Genomic DNA, 22,636 nt, shown 5'->3' on the forward strand with positions numbered 1-22,636 from the left:
GTCATACAGAGTGAAGTAAGTCAGAAAGAGAAAAACAAATATCGTATATTAACGTATGTATGTGGAACCTACAAAAATGGTACAGATGAACCAGTTTTCAGGGCAGAAACAGAGACACAGATGTAGAGAAAAATGTATGGACACCAAGAGGGGAAATAGGTGGGGAAGGTGGTAGTGGTGGTGGTGGGATGAATTGGGAGATTGGGATTGACATGTATACACTAATATGTATAAAACAGGTAACTAATAAGAACCTGCTGTATAAAAAAATAATTTTTTTAAAAAAGGAAACACTTTTAAGGTGAGGATTTATGGGCATACATGCAATTAAATCATCTGAGCTCATTCATCCATTCACCAAAGATCTTGATGTGCCTCTTACAAATTTGTTTTTAGGGATACAAAAAATGAATAAAATATGGTCCCTGACTTCCAGAAAACCACAGCCTAGTTCTAGAGATCCACATGTGAGAAAATAATTATGGTGCCACGAGGTAAGTATAACAGAGGTTTGGACACTTTACTATGGGCTCAAGGAAGGGATATAATGACTCCTGGCTGGCGAGAGATGGGGGTCCAAGCAGGCTTCTGGAGGAGAGGATGTCTGAGTGGAGTACCGTAGGGTGAGTAGGAGTTTACCAGGCAGATGAGAGCCGAGGAAGACCATGTACAAAACGCATAAGCAGAAGCATGTGTGGGTAAGTTTGCGCGTCCTTAGAGACCAGCAGTGCGAAAGGAGGACAGAAAGTGGGGTGAGATGAAGTTGACGGCGGCCTCGGTGTTAGTTTGGACATGGGTTTAGCCTGTCTTCAAAAATATGTCCCCAGATAAAAATGGCTTTAAGAATAAAAATGTTTTAAAAGCAAGTCTGAGAAACTGTCACAGACACGAGGAACTTAAGGAGACTTGATTGAATGTAATGTGGTGTCGTGGACGTGGCTCTGGGACAGAAAAAGGACACTGGGGAAAGACTAAGACAATCTGAATAAAGTATGCACTTTAGTTAATAGAAGTGTCTCAACATTCATTCATCGTAACAAACGTACTATTCTAACGTGAGATGTTAGCAAGAGGGCAAACAGGACGCGGAGTATATGGGAACTCTTTGAACTATCTTCCCAAATTTCCTGTAAATCTAAAACTTTCTAAAATGAAAAACTGAATAAAATCAATCAAACAAACAAAATTTCTCTCTCATATAATAATATGAGCATGAGAGGTCCAGGGCTGGCAGAAAGTCGTCTCTGTGTCAGAGACCCAGGCTCCTTCCACATGCCAGACCTGGTCCTCGCCCACATGGTCCAACAAGGCTCAGCCCCTGCACCCTGTACCCGCCCCCTCCACTCCTGCACTCTATCCTCTCCACGGCTGAAGTGACAGCACACCCTCCGGGCACTCCCTATCCACCCCTACCACTTCGATATTCACAGCACATCCTAAATTCACCCCTACCACTTTTATACACTCACATTCTACATTCTGGCTGGAAGGGGGAAGAGGAGGACAAACGAATTCCCTCTCTGGGAACACTTGGAAATTGCACGTACTGCTCACAGGGAGAACCTAGCTGCGAGGAAGCCTGGGAAATGTAGTTCTTGCTCTGGGCGGCTGTATGGGCAACCGGGGGCCAAGTTAAACGTGGGAGGTCCGGTTTCCAGGAACAGGAAGGGGAGGATGGAGCCTGCAGGGGCCGTCAGCTGCTTTGCTCGCTGTACCAGAGATCTCTGCAATGCTCTGGGGGAGAAACTGATGCAACAGCCTTGCATTTTCTGCTTCACTTATTCTGACATGCTGGCTCGACAGTGATTTTTCGATTCCTCAAAACTAGAATTTTCAGGATGTGAGCGGTTATTCAATGCCAGCGAGTAATGAATGAGTGCTGACCCACTCACGTGCTTTGTAAGCACAAATTCGGACACTGTTTCAAAGGACCCTTTCGAACCTCTGGCATGTATCCAGTGCCCAAGTTTATACTAGCAAGTCATGAGCTCGTGTCCCCAGGTGAAGGAGACAGGAACAGAGCGTGGGGGGGGGGGGGACGGTGGGCAATGAGGCTGATGTCAACTTTCACCGTCTTGGGTTGGAATCCCAGTGTATCACTTAGTGTGCTACTGGGGACAAGTTACTCACCTTTCTTGGCTTCAACTACATCACCTGTAAAATGGGGATAATAATGACTCTCCTTGGCCAAATTAAATGAGGTACTAGAATTGACCCATAGAGGAAGCTCAAAAAACATCTTGCTTTCCTTCGAACTCAGGACATCGGCTGTCAGTTACTATGTGCAGAGCGCTTGGATAGAAACTACACCCCAAGAAAGGATTTAAAAACCTAGTTTCTTGTAAAGAGACATGGGCATGTTTCTAATGATGCGTTAGCCAGGTGATCAATCCTAACAGGTGTAATAAAGGGACAAAGTGACATCACGTCCACCCACTGCACTGCACTGGGGACAGAGAATCATCACCTCTATGATGTTCCTTCTAAAAATGCGTGATCTGAATTTAATCATGAAGAAATGCAGACAAACTCAGATCAAGGGACATTTTCGAAAACAACTGACCTGGACTCAAAAGTATCAGTGTCATGGAACACACACATGCACACATGCACATGTGCACACAAAGGAGAGGGAACTATTCTTGCTTAAAGGAGGTGAAGAAGTGTAACTAATGAACACAAACATTTGAAATCTTCCATCGGGAAAACCTGTAAAGGACATTGTTGTAACAACTGGGAAAAATTGAATATAAACTAAACATTAAATAATAGTGTGTGTCAATGTTAAATTCGTTGACAGAGAATCTTGTGATGGTTAAGTAGGCTTATGCCCTTTCTCTCAGGAAATACATGCTGATTTATTTAGAGGTGCAATATCATGATAACTGAAATTTACTTTCAAATGATTTTTTTTTGCAGTATGCGGGCCTCTCACTGTTGTGGCCTCTCCTGCTGCGGAGCACAGGCTCCAGACGCACAGGCTCAGCGGCCATGGCTCACGGGCCCAGCCGCTCCACGGCATGTGGGATCCTCCCGGACCGGGGCACAAACCCATGTCCCCTGCATCGGCAGGCGAACTCTCAAGCACAGCGCCACCAGGGAAGCCCTCAAATGATTTTTTAAATGTGAATGTGTGTAGGTAAGTATATGTGAAGAAAGAGACTGTAAAATAAAATGTGGCAAAATGTTAACCATCAGTGAGTCGGGACACGGTGTATAATTTTTCACTGTATTACTCTTTTAAGGTGGATTTGAAATTTTTCAAATAAAAGTTGGAGAAGAAAAATAAGATGCTATGAAGGGAAAGAACTTGAATTACATAAAAGAGGGTTAGGGACTTCCCTGGTAGCACGGTGGTTAAGAATCTGCCTACCAATGCAGAGGACACGGGTTCGAGCCCTGGTCCGGGAAGATCCCACATGCCGCAGAGCAACTAAGCCCGTGCACCACAACTACTGAGCCTGTGCTCTAGAGACTGTGAGCCACAACTACTGAGCCCATGTGCCACAACTACTGAGCCTGCATGCCTAGAGCCCATGCTCCACAACAAGAGAAGCCACCACAGTGAGAAGCCTGCGCAGGGCAACGAAGAGTAGCCCCCGCTCATCGCAACTAGAGAAAGCCCGCACGCAGCAACAAAGACCCAACACAGACATAAATAAACAAATAAATAAAATGTATTTTAAACAATAGGGTTAAACTGGGGCAATGTGTTCAAGAGAAATTCTGATTCTACTGACCTACTGCTTCTACCAGTGACAATGTAAAAAATACTAAAATATTTACATTTTTTAAAAAAAGGAAAAAAGCAAGATGTCTTAGTCCATTCAAGCTACAGCAACAAAGTACAACAGGCTGGGTGCTTTATAAGCAACAGAAATTTATTGCTCACAGGTCTGGAGGCTGGAAGTCTGAGATCAGGATGCTGGCATGGCCGGGTCCTGGGGAGGGCCCTTTTCTGGGATGCACACAGCTGACCTCTTGGGTCCTCACCGGTGGCAAGAGCATGAGCTACCCCTCTGTGGTCTCTTATCAAGGCACTAATCCCACCCACGGGGCTCCACCCTTATCAGCTCATCACCTCCCAAAGGCCCCACCTCCTAGTACTGTCACACTGAGGGTTAGGTTTCAACATATGGATCTGGGGAGACACAAACATTCAGTCCATAACACAGGGGTCCCTGGCTCACAGTGGGCCCAGCACTGTCGGTGCACAGTGGCTGAACCTGGATGGACAAGATGGCCGTCAGCTTCACCCCTCGCTCTGGGACCTCATCAGGTTTGCCACTGATAACAACACGTAAGATAATGTCACAAGCTGAGGCAGGAAAGGGGCTGACTGTCTTGTAAAATATATTCACACAAATGTGAATTTCCACACGAGATCAAAAAGCATCAAGCAGCCGCCGGCAGATTAAGCCTGAGGACAGACGCTCGTCAGAAGTTGGGAATTCTGGCTGCTGGGGCAGTTGGTAGAGCCAAGGAATGCAAAGGCCTCTGGGGGGATCTGAAATCCTGCCCTCCATTTTCCTGTGAGTGTGTAGAAGTGGTTTACTCTCGTGCAGCTGGATGGTGGAGTAACCCGAAATTCAATTTCATTAGAGGAGGACTTTCCATTTCAGTGATTAACGCCGGCTCAGCTGACAGGGAATTGCCTGGCTCTGCAGCAAGGAATGTCGCCAAGAGGACACAGAAGAGGACTCAACTAAGAATCAGGAGAACACATGTGAAAAAGCTCCTAGCAGCTCCTGGAGCACAGGAGGTAGGCAACAAATTTTACATTAAAAATAATTTAAGGGGTGGGGCTTCCCTGGTGGTCCAGTAGGTAAGACTCCATGCTCCCAATGCAGGGGGCCCAGATTCGATCCCTGGTCAGGGACCTAGATCCTGCCTGTGCGCCGCAGCTAAGAAGCCCACGTGGTGCAACTACGAGTCTGCATGCCGCAACTAGGGTTCACATGCTGCAACTAAGAGTCTGATGCCACAACTAAGAGTCCGCGTGCTGCAACTAAAAGATCCCACATGCCGCAACTAAAGATCCCACGAGCCGCAACTAAGACCTGGTGGAGCCAAAATCATTCATTCATTCATTCATTCATTTAAGAAACTTCCAGAATGTGACATATGTCCTCAGGGCAGTGTGGGGGGAGCAGTTCGCCCAGTGAATTTGGAGAACCCCCACTCACACAGCTGGCCCCCAACGGGGAGGACCCAGCCACACACGTTCACTGTAAGTTTGCAATCATTTTCACTCTCTTTGGGCTCCTATCTCCAACATATCAATGGTATGGACACCTCATCTTCCTGCTTTTAAACAGGAGATTCAACACAAAAAATGATAGCACAGTCATTTCACTGAGGAAGAAAGGGAACATGAGTTACTTCAGTTCTTCATCTTTTACTGATGACTTGGAGTTTCTACTTCCGGTGAAAAGTTAAAACCGTGAAATTGAGTATGAATTCAGTATAAATTCCCCTCTTGAAAATTAATGTAATTAAAATTTTCATGTTGCCTCTTCCTTTTTGGACATGCGTGTGCACGTGTGTGTTTGTATGCACTGACATGATTGTACGTACAAAGTTCAATAAAAGCTGTTCAGCCTGCAGCATTCTCCTCCAGACAGTCGTCGTCATCATTATGGCGTCATGATGACTGCCGAAGAGAACTTCGTTGTGTGCGAGGAGAGGCGTGTAACGGAGCGTTCTCTTGCAGGCGCGCCCGGCACACGCAGCAGGTTGAGCCCAGGCATCTCTTTTGCTCCGAACTCCCTTTTAGGTGAACACAGCGTTGCTTTAAAGCCATCATCTGTGATCAGAGGAGGCAGGAGGGGCAGGGCGGGAGCGGGAGCGCAGCCAGATTCAGGCTGCAGAGCCCCGGAGTGCCCGGGCTGGGGCGCTAGGCCCCTGTGGCAGGCGGGGTGATGAGAGGCAGGTGGCACTCAGGCCCCTCCCCACGCTGCATCACTGGTGACTGCCCCTCCCCCAGCCTAGCAGAAGACAAGAAATTTATTTGGGGGGACATAAAGTGAGTCTGTGGACTGGGGGACACGAGGGACAACTGAGCGTTGTGATACCAAAAAAACAAAAAGATCTGTGTATTTTGGATGGTGAAATCCCCAGCCCTCTCCCCGACTCAGTCTCCAGAAATCTAGCCCTTGAGGCAGGAGACTGGAGGACCTTTCTAGATGGAATCTGATGAGTGACACTGGGACATCCCAACTAAACGACCTGGCCACACCACCCTGCCGCGAAGCTCAAAGTTGTCAGGCCCCACTCATGCCCTCGCTTTCCAGTCGGCATTTAGTGTCCCACGCCCGAATATGAGGAGACCTGCAAAGGTCATCAGACATCAGAGGAAAGGCCCTAACCTGAAAGATGGGCCGAAATGCAGATGGAGGTGGACCAAGATGGAAAAAAAGAACAGCAATTTGCAGAAAACAGGGATTTTTGCAAGAGAAGAAAGCTTTAAAAAAAAATCATTACTATCCTCAAAAAGATAAAACAAGATATCACAAACATGAAACAGACAGGATGTAATAAAAATTAACATTCAGAGAACAAAAAAGAACTTTGGTAATTAAAATCATGATGGCCAAAATGGGAAGCTCAGTAGAAGGTTTAGAAGATGAAAGTAAGTTCAGAAAGTAGACAACAAGACCAAAGTTGGAAAATAAAAGAGAAAAGTTGAGAAAATTTAAGGACTGGCCTGTGAAGCTCAGGATTCAAAGAACCGCACTTTCAGAAAAAAGAGAATCAAATAGAGGGTGGGTGGGGACAGATGGGGGAAGGGTCTAAAAACCTCCCCAGAGGATGAGATGCCACATTGCAAAGACCCACCAAGTGCCCAATGAGGCACATGGTCCTGAAACCTCAGGACGCTGGAGACAGAAAAGACGCAGGAGCTTCCAGCAGGAGACGGAGAAGGAAAGATCGAGATTCAGATAGAAGGTTTTCCTCGTGGCTCAGTGGTTAAGAATCTGCCTGCCAATGCAGGGGCCACGGGTTCGAGCCCTGGTCCGGGAAGATCCCACATGCCACGGAGCAACTAAGTCCATGCGCCGCAACTACTGAGCCTGCACTCTAGAGCCCGCAAGCCACAACTACTGAGCCCGCGTGCCACAACTACTGAAGCCCGCGTGCCACAACTACTGAAGCCCGCGTGCCTAGAGCCTGTGTTCCGCAACAAGAAAAGCCAGTGCAATGAGAAGCGGGTGCACAGCAACAGAGAATAACCCCTGCTCGCCGCAACTAGAGAGACTGCGTGCAGCAACGAAGATCCAACACAGCCAAAAATAAATTAATTTTTTCAAAAATCAGCTGGATAGGGACTTCCCTGGTGGTCCAGTGACTAAGACTCTGCGCTCTTTCCAAAGCCAGGGGCCCCTGGTTCGATCCCAGGTCAGGGAACTAGATCCCACATGCTGCAACTAAGACCCGATGCAGCCAAATAAGTAAGTAAATATTAAAAAAAAAAAATTGGTTGGATAAGCTGGCATTGTATTAGTTTCCCATTGTTACTATAAATAATAACCACAAATTTAATAGCTAATAACAACACACATTTAGTATCTGACACTAAATGGGGATCAGAAATCCCACATGGATCTTACTGGGCTGAAGGCAGGATGTAGGGTCAGCTGTCTCTTTCTGGAGACTCTGAGGGAGAATCCGATTCTCTGCCTTTTCTGGCTTCTAGGGGTCACCTGTGCTCTTTGGCTTGTGGCCCCTCTATCTTCAAAGCCAGCATCATAGCATTTTCAAGTCTCTCTATCCTCCTTTCCCTTGCCAACCACCCTCAACTCTGCTTCCACTCTCACATGTCCTCCTTTGATTCTGACCCTCCTACCCCCCTCTGGTAAGGACCCTTGTGATTCCATTTGACCCGCGAGGACAGTTCCCCTCGTTCAACACCCTAATGCAGTCACACCTGCAGAGTCCCTTCTGTCATGTGAAGCACCATGTTCACAGGCTCCAGGGTTACGGCTGTGTACCTCTGGGTCGGGGGCATGAGTGTGCCCCCCACCCCAGCACTGGGCTTCTAAAGAGCAGCCCTGGAATACAGCCGGCAGTTCGGCACCCCTCTCCACTCTGCACGAAATCACTTCCTGCCTGGAAGCTTTCTCTCCTCCGCCAAACCATCAATCAAGGGGGAGAGGAAAATAAAGACATTTTCCAGAGTAAATTCTCAAAACACTTACGTCCCACACAACCTCCCTCGAGAAACTCCTGGAGGATGTTCTCAGACAAATGACTCAGCTAAGAACGAGAAGGCACTGGGGTTACAGGAAAGAGTACATACAGGGAGGAAGGAAAGGGAATCAAAATGGTACTGAAGACACAGTGCAGGACAGCTGTGGGCCGTCCAGACTCGAGCGGTTCAGAAGAGTCCAGAGACGCTCCCTCGGGAAGATGAACGGAGAGTTTATCTGATGCATGTGACCTTACTGTGAGAAAATACACATAATGGGTAAACAGTCTGGGACAGAATTAACAATAAGTTCAGGGAAAACCAAGCATATGAAAATAAAAGACAACTATTTACTCCAAGGAAAACAAAAGTTGTGCAGGAAAAGAAACGTTAATCATACATTACCACTTTGGGCAGTTTCATAGCTGTAAACAGTATTTCCATAGCCATGAAAATGTGAATATCGATCATCTGTTTAACCGAAACCAAGGTAAAGCAACCATAGGAGGGTGAGGGTGGCCCAGAGTGGGAAGCAGGGCTGGGAAGCAAGTCTGGGTGGGGACCAGTAGATATGGAGGAGAACTGAAAAAGCCAGAAGAAGCAATATGAGAATGTTATTCAGGGGCCCGTACGCACAAGCCAGAATAATCGTCCGGAAGAGGTAAAGGCGAAGGGAAACGTGGATGAGAAAGAGAAACGGGACTGTCTAGTAAGGGTCAGCAAACCTCTTCTGCAAAGAGCCAAACAGTAAAATCTACAACGGATCCATTCTCTATGCTGCGTCACAAACAGTCACAAATGTGGTGACTCCACACCATTTATTAACCCTCAGCTCTGTAGGTCAGAACACGGCACAGCGTGGCTGGATTCTCTGCTCGTGGCTCACATGCCCGAAATCAAGGTGCTGGCAGGCTCCTCTTACCTGGAGTCTCTGGGGAAGGAGCTGCCTCAGCTCAGCCGGTGCTGGCAGCTTCCAGGTCCTGGTGCTCGTAGGACCGAGGGCCCCATTCCTGCCACGTGGCCCCTCCATCCTCAAGGTCTCGTGCGCTTCCAACCTCTCCAGCTCCCTCTTCTGCTTTTAAGGACCCACCCAGATGATCCAGGAGAACTTCCTTATTTTAAGGTCCACTGATTAGCAACCTTAATCACATCTGCAAAGCCCCTGTGCCCAGCGAAGTAACACAGTCGTGGGTAACACCAGACAGGGAAGGTCACAGGGCTTTGGGAGTCACACCGCCCCTGGCACCTGGACTCAGCTCTGCCCTGTAGCGCAAGCACACGCACAGGACAGCCAGGGGAAGAGCTGCAGGAACAGCAAGTCCTAACTGTTATCACCTCTGGGGAAGGGGCTGAGGCTGGGCATTTTATGCTGCATCCCCACCATCCTCTCATTACTTCACAGCGTTCTGATTAAGCAAGAAAAATCTTAAAATTGTAGGTGTATATAAATAAACAAATGTTAACACAGGCACCGAGAAACCCAACCAACAATGGTGATTATAACTAAGGAGCTTTCTCTCTCCAAATTACACATTCCTGTCACCTCTGATTGTTCTCTTACCATGAGCTATGGCTACGGTTAACAGAAAAATACATATACGTTTAATTGTATGGATGTTTATGAAGACTTTAAGTAAAGACCTAGGTAGTAAACAGCTAAAATAGTTATCTATAGAAGACAAATACTCGTGTTGCAACTTAAGTTAAAAGTGCAATATAAAAGAGTGTACCCAGAAAATGAATCCAGCTACATAAATATTCATGGAAAACGACTGGAAGGAAACCCACTAAGATGCTAACAGTGGGTGTTCCAGGCAGTGAAATCACAGATAATTATTTCCTCCTTTCTAGTTTTTTAATACTTCCCAATTTTCTATTATAAGCATGTATCATTTTTATAATTGAAAAAATCAGCACTCTTTTTTAAAAAACTAAATATAAGTGCCAAGTACACTGCAGGATTCACGTCAGTGGGTTGCCAAGTTTTCTTTCCAGCAGAGAAGCCTGCTTGGGAAACAGAAAAACTCAGAGATGTTCTTGGTGAATCTGGGTTCTCAAGAAAAGCAAACAGGATGCCCAGGTGGGAAGGTGAGATCACGCCATTTTACAATCACAGGTGGGGCAAGTCCTGCCCAGACCAGAGCTCCCAGGAATACTGAAGAGGCCCCCCGCCCCGGTCTATAGCTGGCATGTGCTGGTGAGCTGCTATTTTCCATACACACCAGATTTCTGATTCCCATATTCCTAACACCACCTACTCTTTCAACACCCCATGTGTGATATTCTAGCAGGTGGCTTCCTCTGCAGGTTGATGATATGCTTTGTGAGTGCATATTCACACAGCTCAGGGGAACACACATGCACGTGAAATGCAGCTCTCACCACCCCTTCCTGGACAGGCCCTTCCCCAGACATGCGCGTCTGTGACACTTCAGTCCCTGGACAGCTAGCGTGGAGCCCCTGCTCCCCACCAGGTGCTGTGAGCGATTCGAGGATGCCAGGGTAGGGACTTACAGGGACTCATAATCAATGAGACACAAAACGCATCCAAAAAAGGAGGCACACGGGAGAATGATAAGCGCCCTAAAAGGTCAAGTTCAAATGCCTTGTGGGGGGAGATTAATGCAGTTGAACGGAGGGAGTGACAATTGAGCTGTGCCTTAAAGCATGTGGAGGATCTGTTCATGATGAGATGGGAAGAAAAACCAAAAACATTCCAGCTCATTCCCAAAAAGGGAGCAGGAACACAACCATAATTTTTTTATGACTTTCTAGGATCCGAAATATTAAAGTATTACCTAAAAAAGAATGAAACAGGGCTTCCCTGGTGGCGCAGTGGTTGAGAGTCCGCCTGCCAATGCAGGGGACACGGGTTCGTGCCCCGGTCTGGGAGGATCCCACATGCCACGGAGCGGCTGGGCCCGTGAAGCCATGGCCACTGAGCCTGTGCGTCCGCAGCCTGTGCTCAGCAACAGGAGAGGCCACAACAGTGAGGGGCCCGCGTACCGCAAAAAAAAAAAAAATGAAACAATGCCATTTGCAGCAACATGGATGGACCTAGAGATTATCATACTAAGTGAAGTCAGACAGAGAAAGACAAATATCATATGACATCACTTAATGTGGAATCTTAAAAAATGATACAAATGAATTTATTTACGAAACAGAAATAGACTCACAGAAAACAAACTTATGGCTACCAAAAAGGGAAGTGGGGGGAGGGATAAATTAGGAGCTTGGAATTAACAGATACACACTACTATATACAAAATAGGTAAACAATAAGGTCCTACTGTATAGCACAGGGAACTATATATATACACACACACACATATATATATATATGACTGAATCACTTTGCTGTATACCTGAAACACTGTAAATCAACTATACTTCAATAAAAAATAAGATAAAATAGAAATAAATTAATAAAAAATAAAGTATTACCTGCAGACTGGAGGGCAGCAGCCCCACCTGAACCATCACATTAGGCCAAGATGCACCCCTGAGGGAGCAAATGAAACTTCCTGTCTGGATCCAATGTGCTCTGAAAAGCCACCAATAAAAAGGTTCTGAAACCTCAGCCTGGCTACAGGAAGCTCTAATTCAAACCACACTGGGAACCAATGTCCTCTGCAGGTGAGGCTGTGGGGAAACTGGAATCCTCATACACTGCAGGTGGGAGTACAAAATGGTACCACCCCCTGGTGGGGATCTGGTGATACCCAGGAAAACCATCTCTTGGGACCAATGTCGCTTCCAGGAGCCTTCAGTGAAGACACAGTGCATTCCATGAGGCATATATACACAAGGCTGCTCTTCACAGCTGTATGTGTAACACAAAAGAATGTAAACAAACAAATGCCCATCGATCGGGACTAGGTGAACAAAGTAAGGCAGATCCACACAGTGGAGTGCTGTGCACCTATATGTAAGAATGACGAGTACCTCGGTCTTGTGCAATAGCACAATCTCCAGGAGACTATATAAGTGAAAAGAATAAGGGATGGAATGTTATGTACAGCAGATCGGATACATCTGCCTAAGAGAGGGGGAATATATGTGTGTGCTTATGCTATATATATTTTTTTTAAAAATGAGAGGGATAACCCAAAAGCTAATAGGTTACCTGTGAAGTAGGGACAGAATGAGTCAGAAGGAACAGGAAAGGAAGTTAAACCTACAAAGGGTTTCCAGATTTGACTGAGAAACAGTGATTTGCACCCCTCCAGTGGGAGGTGCTCTAGGGACCAAAGAAGTGCAAAGAAATCTTACAAGCGTTTTCAATAATCATATATAGTTAATGATAGCACTGGAAGTGTAATTCTGAAACACACACACACAGTAAATAAGAAGTAGGCAACAAGTATCACTAGGAACCAAGCTTTTTGTTGTTGTTGTTAAAAATATATAAAATCTAACAATTTAAGGAAAAACTCCATAAGTCTTCATTTGAATGAAAAATACCATTATACCCTCAGCACACTCTTAAAAGAATAAAGCATTTCCCAGCAATGTCTACAAACAATGATGGACCCAGTAATCACAAGCACCCCTAGCACCCAGGCTGTGGCTTCTAAATGCCATTTCCTGCTGAGAGTACCAAGGCTCCATGGAAAACAGCTAATTCCAGATACGGGGCAGGAAATAGAAAAGATAAGCCTGTAACATCTGTCCTTCCTAGGGTCATGTCAAAAGGACTCAGGAGCCAACTTGGAGAGGCTCAAACTAGCCAAAAATGAGGCAATTTGACCGTCAGAAAGAATAACTGCAATGGACTGGAGCTCGTCGCCCATGGGTTCAAAATGAAATTAAAATTAAAAATCTCCTTTGTCATCTTTGCAGGATGTTTGGAGAAACTAATTATTATTCTGAAAACTGGTAAATATAAAGAAAACAATCAGACATCTAAGGAACCCTGCCCCAGAATAATCATATAGTCAATGAGAGAAAAATCTTCTTTTGGAAAGAAATCCAGCAAATAATAAAGAAGGGAGGACAGAGTCAGAACTGTGCCATTTTGCCTCCTTGTCCTATGATGGATCTGGGCAAAGATCATCGCTGCTCCTAAACCCAGAAGGCCACCCACTAGCAGTGAACGTGACGGATCAGGCTGACCATCTGAGTCCTCTTGGTTGAAACACCTGCTGACCAGACATGAAGGTGATGGAAGAACATGGTGGAGTCAGTACATGACGTGGGAAACTCTACGGGACAAGAGACCTGATTTCCTCACTAAATAAACTGCAAGAAAAAGATGAAAAGGGCAGAGGGAGAATCCATAAATTAAGAGATTTAAGAGACCTAATGAGCAAACGCAACGTGGGGGTCTACGGATCCTGAGCCACATAAAGCAACTGTGAGAAGCACGTACGAGTCATGGAGGGGATGTGACCGTGGACAGCTGGCGATGCTGCTGGATAAGTGACCGATGCTTGGGATGTGCTTTAACATAATCACTGCACCACCTCACCGCGGTCAGAATGGCCATCATTACAAAGTCTACAAATGACAAATGCTGGAGGGGTGTGGAGAAAAGGGAGCCTTCCTACACTGTTGGTGGGAATGTAAGTTGGTGCAGCCACTATGGAGAACAGTATGGAGGTTCCTCAGAAAACTAAAAATAGAACTACCATATGATCCAGCAATCCCACTCCTGGGCATATACCCAAACGAAGCTCTAATTCAGAAAGATACATGCACCCCTATGTTCACAGCAGCACTGTTCACAATAGCCAAGACATGGAAACAAGCTAAATGTCCATCAACAGATGAATGGGTAAAGAAGACGTGGTACATAGATACACTGGAATACTACTCAGCCATAAAAAAGAATGAAATGCTGCCATTTGCAACATGGATGCAACTAGAGGTTATCATACTAAGTGAAGTCGGAAAGAGAAAGACAAATATCATATCACTTATATGTGGAATCTAAAATATGCCACAAATGAACCTATCTATGAAAGAGAGACAGAATCACGGCCATAGAGAACAGACTGGTAGTTGCCAAGGGGGAGGGGGCGGGGAAGGGAAGGACTGGGAGGTTGGGGTTGGTAGATGCAAACTATTACGTTAGAATGAATAAACAACAAGGTTCTACTGTATAGCCCAGGGAACTATACCCAGTCTCCTGGGATAAACCATAATGGAAAAGAATATTAAAAAAGAATGTACAGAGGCAGAGTCAAGATGGCAGTGTGGAAAGACGCTGAGTTAGCACCTCCCCACTACTAGGGCAGCTGCTGGCACTGCTGGGAAACCATGATGCCCAAGGAGATAGGAGGAACCCCCAAGTGAACCAGGAGAATGTGGGGAAACTGAGGGGGGAGGAGAAGTGGAAGCCAGACAGGATCGGCGCCCCTGAGGCCGGGGAGATACGGAGAGGCAGGCGGGAAGAGCCATCTGGGAGGAGTGGGAGAGGAGTGGAGGGTGTTCTCCCCACCACTCGGGCCCGGGGAGCCTGCTGAGCTCCCAGGCTGGTCCCCTGCCCTCCAAGGCTCCCCTCCCCCCAGCCACATTAGTCCGGGGGGCACAGGAAGGAGGCCACGGGGAGAACAGGAGAGGCAGGCGGAAGGGGCCCTCCAGGACTGGAGGAGCAGGAGAGGAAGGCATTTGCCCCGCCCACTCAAGTCCAGGAAGCCTGCTGGGCTCCCAGGTGAGGTCCCCCGCCCTCTGAGACGAGGGGTGGGGGGCACACCTGGGCCCCTTCTCTTCCTTGAGCCTAAGCCCCAACCCCCACAGCCCCCAGGGCCTCTTCCAGCCCTGTGGGTCCTGAGCATCGGCCCCGCTCACCACCCAAACCTCGCCCTTGCTTAGGCCCTGCCTCCACAGCCAAGGCCTTCCCCCCACCACCCTTTTATTCTTTTTCCTTTTCGCTTCTCCTCTTTTTTACTATTGTGGTACTATTGTACCTTCAGTTAGTTGATTCATCTATATTTTTATTTTTATATCTAACGTTGAATCTGTTAGTTTCCTAGTCTAATTTTATTCTTTACTTTGTTATTGTTCTCTATTTATTTATTTACTTACTTACTTACTTATTGCCACCCCACGCGGCTTGCGGGATCTTGGTTCATGAGCCAGGGGTCGGGCCAAGGCACCTGCGGTGGGAGCTCCAACTCCAAACCACTGGACTAACAGAGAACCACAGACCCCTTCATCAGAGTGAGGTCTCACGGAGGTCCTCATCTCTGCACCAAGACCCAGCTCTACCCAGCAGCCTACAAGCTCTAGTGTTGGAAGCCTCAAGGCAAACAACCAGTAAGACAGGAACACAATCCCACTCATATTAAAAAAAAGAAAAAAGAAATGAGACGGCAAAAAAATACATCACAGATGAAGGAGGAAGTTAAAAACCTACAAGACCAAATAAATGAAGAGGAAATAGGCAATCTACCTGAAAAAGAATTCAGAGTAATGGTAGTAAAGGTGATCCAGAATCTCGGAAATAGAGTGGAGGCACGGATGAGACAACACAAGAAACATTTAACAAAGATCTAGCAGAACTAAAGAACGAACAAACAGCGATGAACAACACAACACCTGAAATGAAAAATACACCAGAAGAAATCAGTAACAGAATAACTGAGGCAGAAGAACGAATAAGTGAGCTGGAAGACAGAATGGTGGAAATAATGGTTGAGGAGCACAGTAAAGAAAAAAGAATGAAAAGAATCAAAGACATCTCAGAGACCTCTGGGACAACATTAAACACACCAACATTCGAATTATAGGGGTCCCAGAAGAAGAGAAGAAGAAAGGGTCTACGAAAATATTTGAAGAGATTATAGTCAAAAACCTCCCTAACATGGGAAAGGAAATAGTCACCCAATTCCAGGAAGCACAGAGAGTCCCATACAGGATAAACCTTAGGAAAAAAACACCAAGACACATATTAATCAAACTAACAAAAATTAAATGCAAAGAAAAAATATTAAAAGGAGCAAGAGAAAAACAAAAAATAACATTCAAAGGAATGCCCATAAGGTTATCAGCTGATTTTTCAGCAGAAACTCTGCAGGCCAGAAGGGAGAGGCACAATATATTTAAAGTGATGAAAGGGAAGAACCTACAACCAAGATTACTCTGCTCGGCAAGTCTCATTCAGATTCGATGGAGAAGTCAAAAGCTTTACAGACAAGCAAAAGCTAAGAGAATTCAGCACCACCAAACCAGCTTTACAACAAATGTTAAAGAAACTTCTCTAGGTGGGAAACACAAGAAAAAGACCCACAAAAACAAACACAAAACAATTAAGAAAATGGTAATAGGAACATACATAGCAATAATAACCTTGAATGTAAATGGATTAAATGCCTCAACCAAAAGATACAGACTGGCTGAACAGATAAAAAAACAAGACCCATATAGATGCTGTCTACAAGAGACCCACTTCAGACCTAGGGACACATACAGACTGAAAGTGAGGGGATGGAAAAAGATATGCCATGCAAATGGAAATCAAAAGAAAGCTGGAGTAGCAATACTCTTATCAGATAAAATATAAAATAAAGACTGTTACAAGAGATAAGGAGGCACACTATATAACGATCAAAGGATCAATCCAAGAAGAAGATATAACAGTTATAAATGTTTACGCACCCAACATAGGAGCACCTTAATACATAAGGCAAATGCTAAGAACCAGGAAAGGAGAAATCGAAAATAACACAATAATAGTGGGGGACTTTAACACCCCACTTACACCAATGGACAGACCATCCAAACAGAAAACAAATAAGGAAACACAGCTTTAAATGACACAATAGACCAGACAGATTTAATTGATATTTATAGAACATTCCACCCAAAAGTGGCAGAATACACTTTCTTCTCAAGTGCACATGGAACATTCTCCAGGATAGTTCACATCTTGGGTCACAAATCAAGCCTCAGTAAATTTAAGAAAACTGAAATCATATCAAGCATCTTTTCAGACCACAACACTATGAGATTAGAAATAAACTACTGGGAAAAAACTGTGAAAAACACAAATACATGGAGGCTAAACAGTGCACTACTAAATAACCAAGAGGTCACTGAAGAAATCAAAGAAGAAATAAAAAAGTACATAGAAACAAACAACAAAAACACGATGACCCAAAACCTATGGGAGGCAGCAGAAGCAGTTCTAAGAGGGAAGTTTACAGCAATTCAACTCACCTCAAGAAACAAGAGAAATCTCAAATAAACAATCTAACCCTACAATGAAAACAGCTAGAGAAAGAACAAAGGTTACCCAGTCAGTAGAAAGAAATCATAAAGATCAGACCAGAGATAAATGAAATAGAAATGAAGAAAAACAATAGCAAAGACCAATAAAACTAAAAGCTGGTTCTTTGAGAAGATAAGCAAAGTTGATAAACCCTTAGCCAGACTCATCACGAAAAAAAGAGAAAGGACACAAATCAATAAAATTAGAAATGAAAAAGGAGAAAACACAACTGACACCACAGAAATACAAAGGATTATAAGAGACTACTACAAACAACTATATGCCGATAAAATGGACAACTACGAAGAAATGGACAAATTCTTGGAAAGGTACAATCTTCCAAGACTAAACCAGGAACAATTAGAAAATATAAACTGACGTATCACAAGTAATGAAGTTGAAACTGTAATTAAAACTCTCCCAACAAACAGAAGTCCAGGACCAGATGGCTTCACAGGCAAATTCTATCAAACATTTAGAGAAGAGCTAACACTGATCCTTCTCAAACTGTTCCAAAAAACTGCAGAGGGAGAAACACTCCCAAATTCATTCTACAAAGCCACCATCACCCTGATACCAAAACCAGAAAAAGATATCACAAAAAAAGAAAATTACAGACCAGTATCACTGATGAACATAGACGCAAAAATCCTGAACAGAATACTAGCAAACAGAATCCACCAACACATTAAAAGGATCATACACCATGATCAAGTGGGATTTATCCCAGGGATGCAAGGATTCTTCAGTATACGCAAATCAATCAATGTGATACACCACTTTAACAAACTGAGGGAAAAAACCATATGATCATCTCAATAGATGCAGAAAAAGCTTTTGACAAAATTCAACACCCATTTATGATAAAAAACTCTCCAGAAAGTGGGCATAGAGGGAACCTACCTCAACATAATAAAGGCCATATATGACAAACCCACAGCAAACATCATTCTCAATGGTGAAAAACTGAAAGCATTTCCACCAAGATCAAGAACAAGACAAGGATGTCCATTCTCGCCACTATTATTCAACATAGTTTTGGAAGTCCTAGCCACGGCAATCAAAGAAGAAAAATAAATAAAAGGAATACAAATTGGAAAAGAATAAGTAAAACTGTCACTGTTTGGAGATGACATGATACTATACATAGAAAATCCTAAAGATGCCACCAGAAAACTACTAGAACTAATCAATGAATTTGTAAGGTTGCAGGACACAAAATTAATGCATAGAAATCTGTGGCATTTCTATACACCAACAACAAAAGATCAGAAAGAGAAATTAAGGGAACAATCCCATTTACCATTTCAACAAAAAGAATAAAATACCTAGGGATAAACCTGCCTAAGGAAGCGAAAGACTTGTACTCAGAAAACTATAAAACACTGATGAAAGAAATTTTCACATTTCATTTGTGAAAATGACTGTACTACCCAGAGCATTCTACAGATTCAATGCAATCCCTATCAAACTACCAATGGCATTCTTCACAGAATTAGAACAAAAAATTTTACAGTTCGTATGGAAACACAAAAGACCCTAAATAGCCAAAGCAATCTTGAGAAAGAAAAATGGAGCTGGAGGAATCAGGCTCCCCAACTTCAAACTCTACCACAAAGCTACAGTAATCAAGACAGTATGGTACTGGCACAAAAAGAGAAATACAGATCAACGGAACAGGATAGGAAGCCCAGAGATAACAGCACACACATATGGTCACCTAATTTATGACAAAGGAAGCAAAAACATACAATGGAGAAAAGACAGCCTCTTCAATAAGTGGTGCTGGGAAAACTGGACAGCTACACGTAAAAGAATGAAATTACAACACTACCCTACACCATACACAAAAATAAACTCAAAATGGATCAAAGACCTAAAAGTGAGACAGGACACTATAAAACTCTTAGAGGAAAACATAGGAAAAACACACTTTGACATACACCACAGCAAAATCTTTTTTGACCCACCTCCTAGAGTAACGGAAATAAAAACAAAAATTTAAAAATGGGACCTAATGAAGCTTAAAACCTTTTGCACAGCAAAGGAAACCATAAACAAGACAAAAAGACACCCCTCAGAATGGGAGAAAATATTTGCAAATGAAACAACAGAGAAAGGATTAATCTCCAAAATATACAAACAGCTCATGGAGCTCAATATCAAAAAAAAACCAACAATCCAATTAAAAAGTAGGCAGAAGACCTAGACATTTCTAGGTCCTAGAAATAGACATTTCACCAAGGAAGACATACAGATGGCCAAGAGGCACATGAAAAGATGCTCAACATCACTAATTATTAGAGAAATGCAAATCAAAACTACAATGAGGTATCACCTCACACTGGTTAGAATGGCCATTATCAAAAAATCTAGAAACAATAAATGCTGGAAAGGGTGTGGTGAAAAGGGAACCCTCCTGCACTGTTGATGGGAATGTAAATTGATACAACCACTATGGAGAACAGTATGGAGGTTCCTTAAAAAACTAAAAATAGACCTACCATATAACCCAGCAATCCTACTACTGGGCATATACCCTGAGAAAACTATAATGAAGAAATGTACATGAGAATTCCCTGGTGGCGCAGTGGTTAAGAATCTGCCTGCCAATGCAGGGGACATGGGTTTGAGCCCTGGTCCGGGAGGATGCCACGGAGCAACTAAGCCTGTGCGTCACAACTACTGAGCCTGTGCTCTAGAGCCCACGAGCCACAACTACTGAGCCCATGTGCTGCAACTACTGAAGCCCACATGCCTAGAGCCCGTGCTCCACAACAAGAGAAGCCACTGCAATGAGAAGTCCGTGCACGGCAAGGAAGAGTAGCCCCCCACTCGCCACAACTAGAGAAAGTCTGCATGCAGCAACAAAGACCCAACACAGCCAAAAATAAATAAATAAATAAATAATTTTTTTAAAAAAGAAAAAAGATACATGTACCACAATGTTCACTGCAGCACTATTTACAATAGCCAGGACATGGAACCAACCTAAATGTTCATCAACAGATGAATGGATAAAGAAGATGTGGCACATATATATATATAATGGAATATTACTCAGCCATAAAAAGAAATGAAATTGAGTTATTTGTAGTGAGGTGGATGGACCTAGTCTGTCATACAGAGTAAAGTAAGTCAGAAAGAGAAAAACAAATATCAATGTTAACGCATATATATGGAATCTAAAAAAAAAAAGTGGTACTGATGAACCTAGTTACAGGGCAGGGATAAAGATGCAGACAGAGAATGGACTTGAGGACACAGGGTGGAAGGGGTAGCTGGGGCAAAGTGAGAGTAGCATCGACAATATATACACTACTGAATGTAAAATAGCTAGTGGGAAGCAGCAGCATAGCACAGGGAGATCAGCTTGGTGCTTTGCGATGACCTAGAGGGGTGGGATAGGGAGGGTGGGAGGGAGACGCAAGAGGGAGGGGATATGGGGACATGTGTATGCGTATGGCTGATTCACTTTGTGTGCAACAGAAACTAACACAGTATAAAGCAATTACACTTCAATAAAGATTAAAAAAAAAGAATGTCTATCTGTGTGTAACTGAGTCACTTTACTGTACAGCAGAGATTGGCACAACATTGGAAATCAACATTTTGATAAAAATAAAATAAAATTAAAATAATTATTGCAAGATGGGGGAGGTACAGGTAAAACAAATAGACCGTTAATTAATAATTCATGAAGCTAGTAATTGTTTATTCTCTTTTCTTTTATATATGCTCCAAAAAATCCCAAAATAAGTTTCTAAAACATTTGAAGGTTTTCTAGTCACAGCCCTGCGTGGATTCAGGAGGAGCTAGTCAAACCACCTATGAAAGACGGCACGTTTTTGGAAATCTGCTTTGGGTGACTTTATAAGCAACTTTAGAGCAAAGATGCTGAAGTCAATGGGACATGCGAAAAGTTTGAAAAAATTATATTCATGAGATGAGAGAGTAGGAAAATAGAAGCATTTGAAATTAATATACTGTACAATATATAATTTTAAATGTGTGTGTAACTGAAATAATAAATAATATAATCAGGCCACTGACTATTTAATCTATATCCCTGCCTGAAAGTTTGTATATTCAAATTAGCAAAAATGAAGCTTCCTATTTTTGTCCTTTCATTGGGAAAATAGAGGATTGCCTAATATTTAGGTTGTCTTATAGTAAGTCAACTCCATGCTACCTGGCAAAAATTTAAAATCAGGTCCTTTCTCCCACGAAGTCCAACAATATACTTGTTAGTCTTTGCTCCTTGCAAAATTTTAGGAGTTCAGGTTTGCGACTGCAACGATATAAGAAATACTGGTACCAAAGATTTACATTCAGTAGTATTTAGTCAACATTAGGTCAGAGGAAGACCTGATCCATCCCGGGCGCCCACAGTGTCTGTGAAGGTTGGGCCAGGCACCTGGGAGTGCACCCTCCCCAGGACTCCCTGCTCAGCAGGAAGTCTGCACCCCACAACCTCTGACTTCATCTGGTTGTGCTGTATTTGTGAAAGTTAAAAGCAGAGAGTAACCTTGGAAATCATCTATTTCAATCTCCTCACATGTCAGAAGAAAGTCTCAAGGTGGCACCCCGGGTCCCTCAACTCCAGACAGAGCTGATCTGTAGCTGGGGCAGACCCACCGACATGGCCGCCCCGAGGTTGTCAGAAGAGTCCGTCCTTCTGCGTCAGTCAAGAGACAGCTGTTCCCATGAGCCCTCTGAGGGCCCACTTCCATCCCAGCTGCCCTGTCTCCTCCTCTAGAACCTTCCAGACACTGTCACGGTCCAAAACCTACAGGCCTGTCCACCAGAATGGCTGAAATTTGAAAGACTGCCAGCACCCAATGCCAGTCAGGGAAGAGGAGGACTGGAACTCATACACATTGTTGGGCAGAGGGTAAAATGGTACAACTACTTTGGAAAAATATCTGACAGTTTCCTAGAGAACAAAACATACACTTCACCTATGACCTGGAAATCTCATGCCCGAGTCGTTGCTGAAGAGAAATGAAAACATGTCCACACAAAAACTTGTGCAAGTATGTTCACAGCAGCTCTATTCTTAATCACCCCAAACTGGCAACAAGCCATGTGTCTTTGAACTAGTGACTGGATACACACCTGGGCTACCCGCCCCCCCACCCCATGCAATGGAATACTGTCCGACAATAACAAGGAACAGACTCCTGACACATGCGACAGTGTGGGTGAATCTCACATGCATTATGGTGAGG

The sequence above is a fragment of the Lagenorhynchus albirostris genome, chromosome 10 (genome assembly GCF_949774975.1).
Source record: "Lagenorhynchus albirostris chromosome 10, mLagAlb1.1, whole genome shotgun sequence".
In the NCBI taxonomy this organism is placed as follows: Eukaryota; Metazoa; Chordata; class Mammalia; order Artiodactyla; family Delphinidae; genus Lagenorhynchus; species Lagenorhynchus albirostris.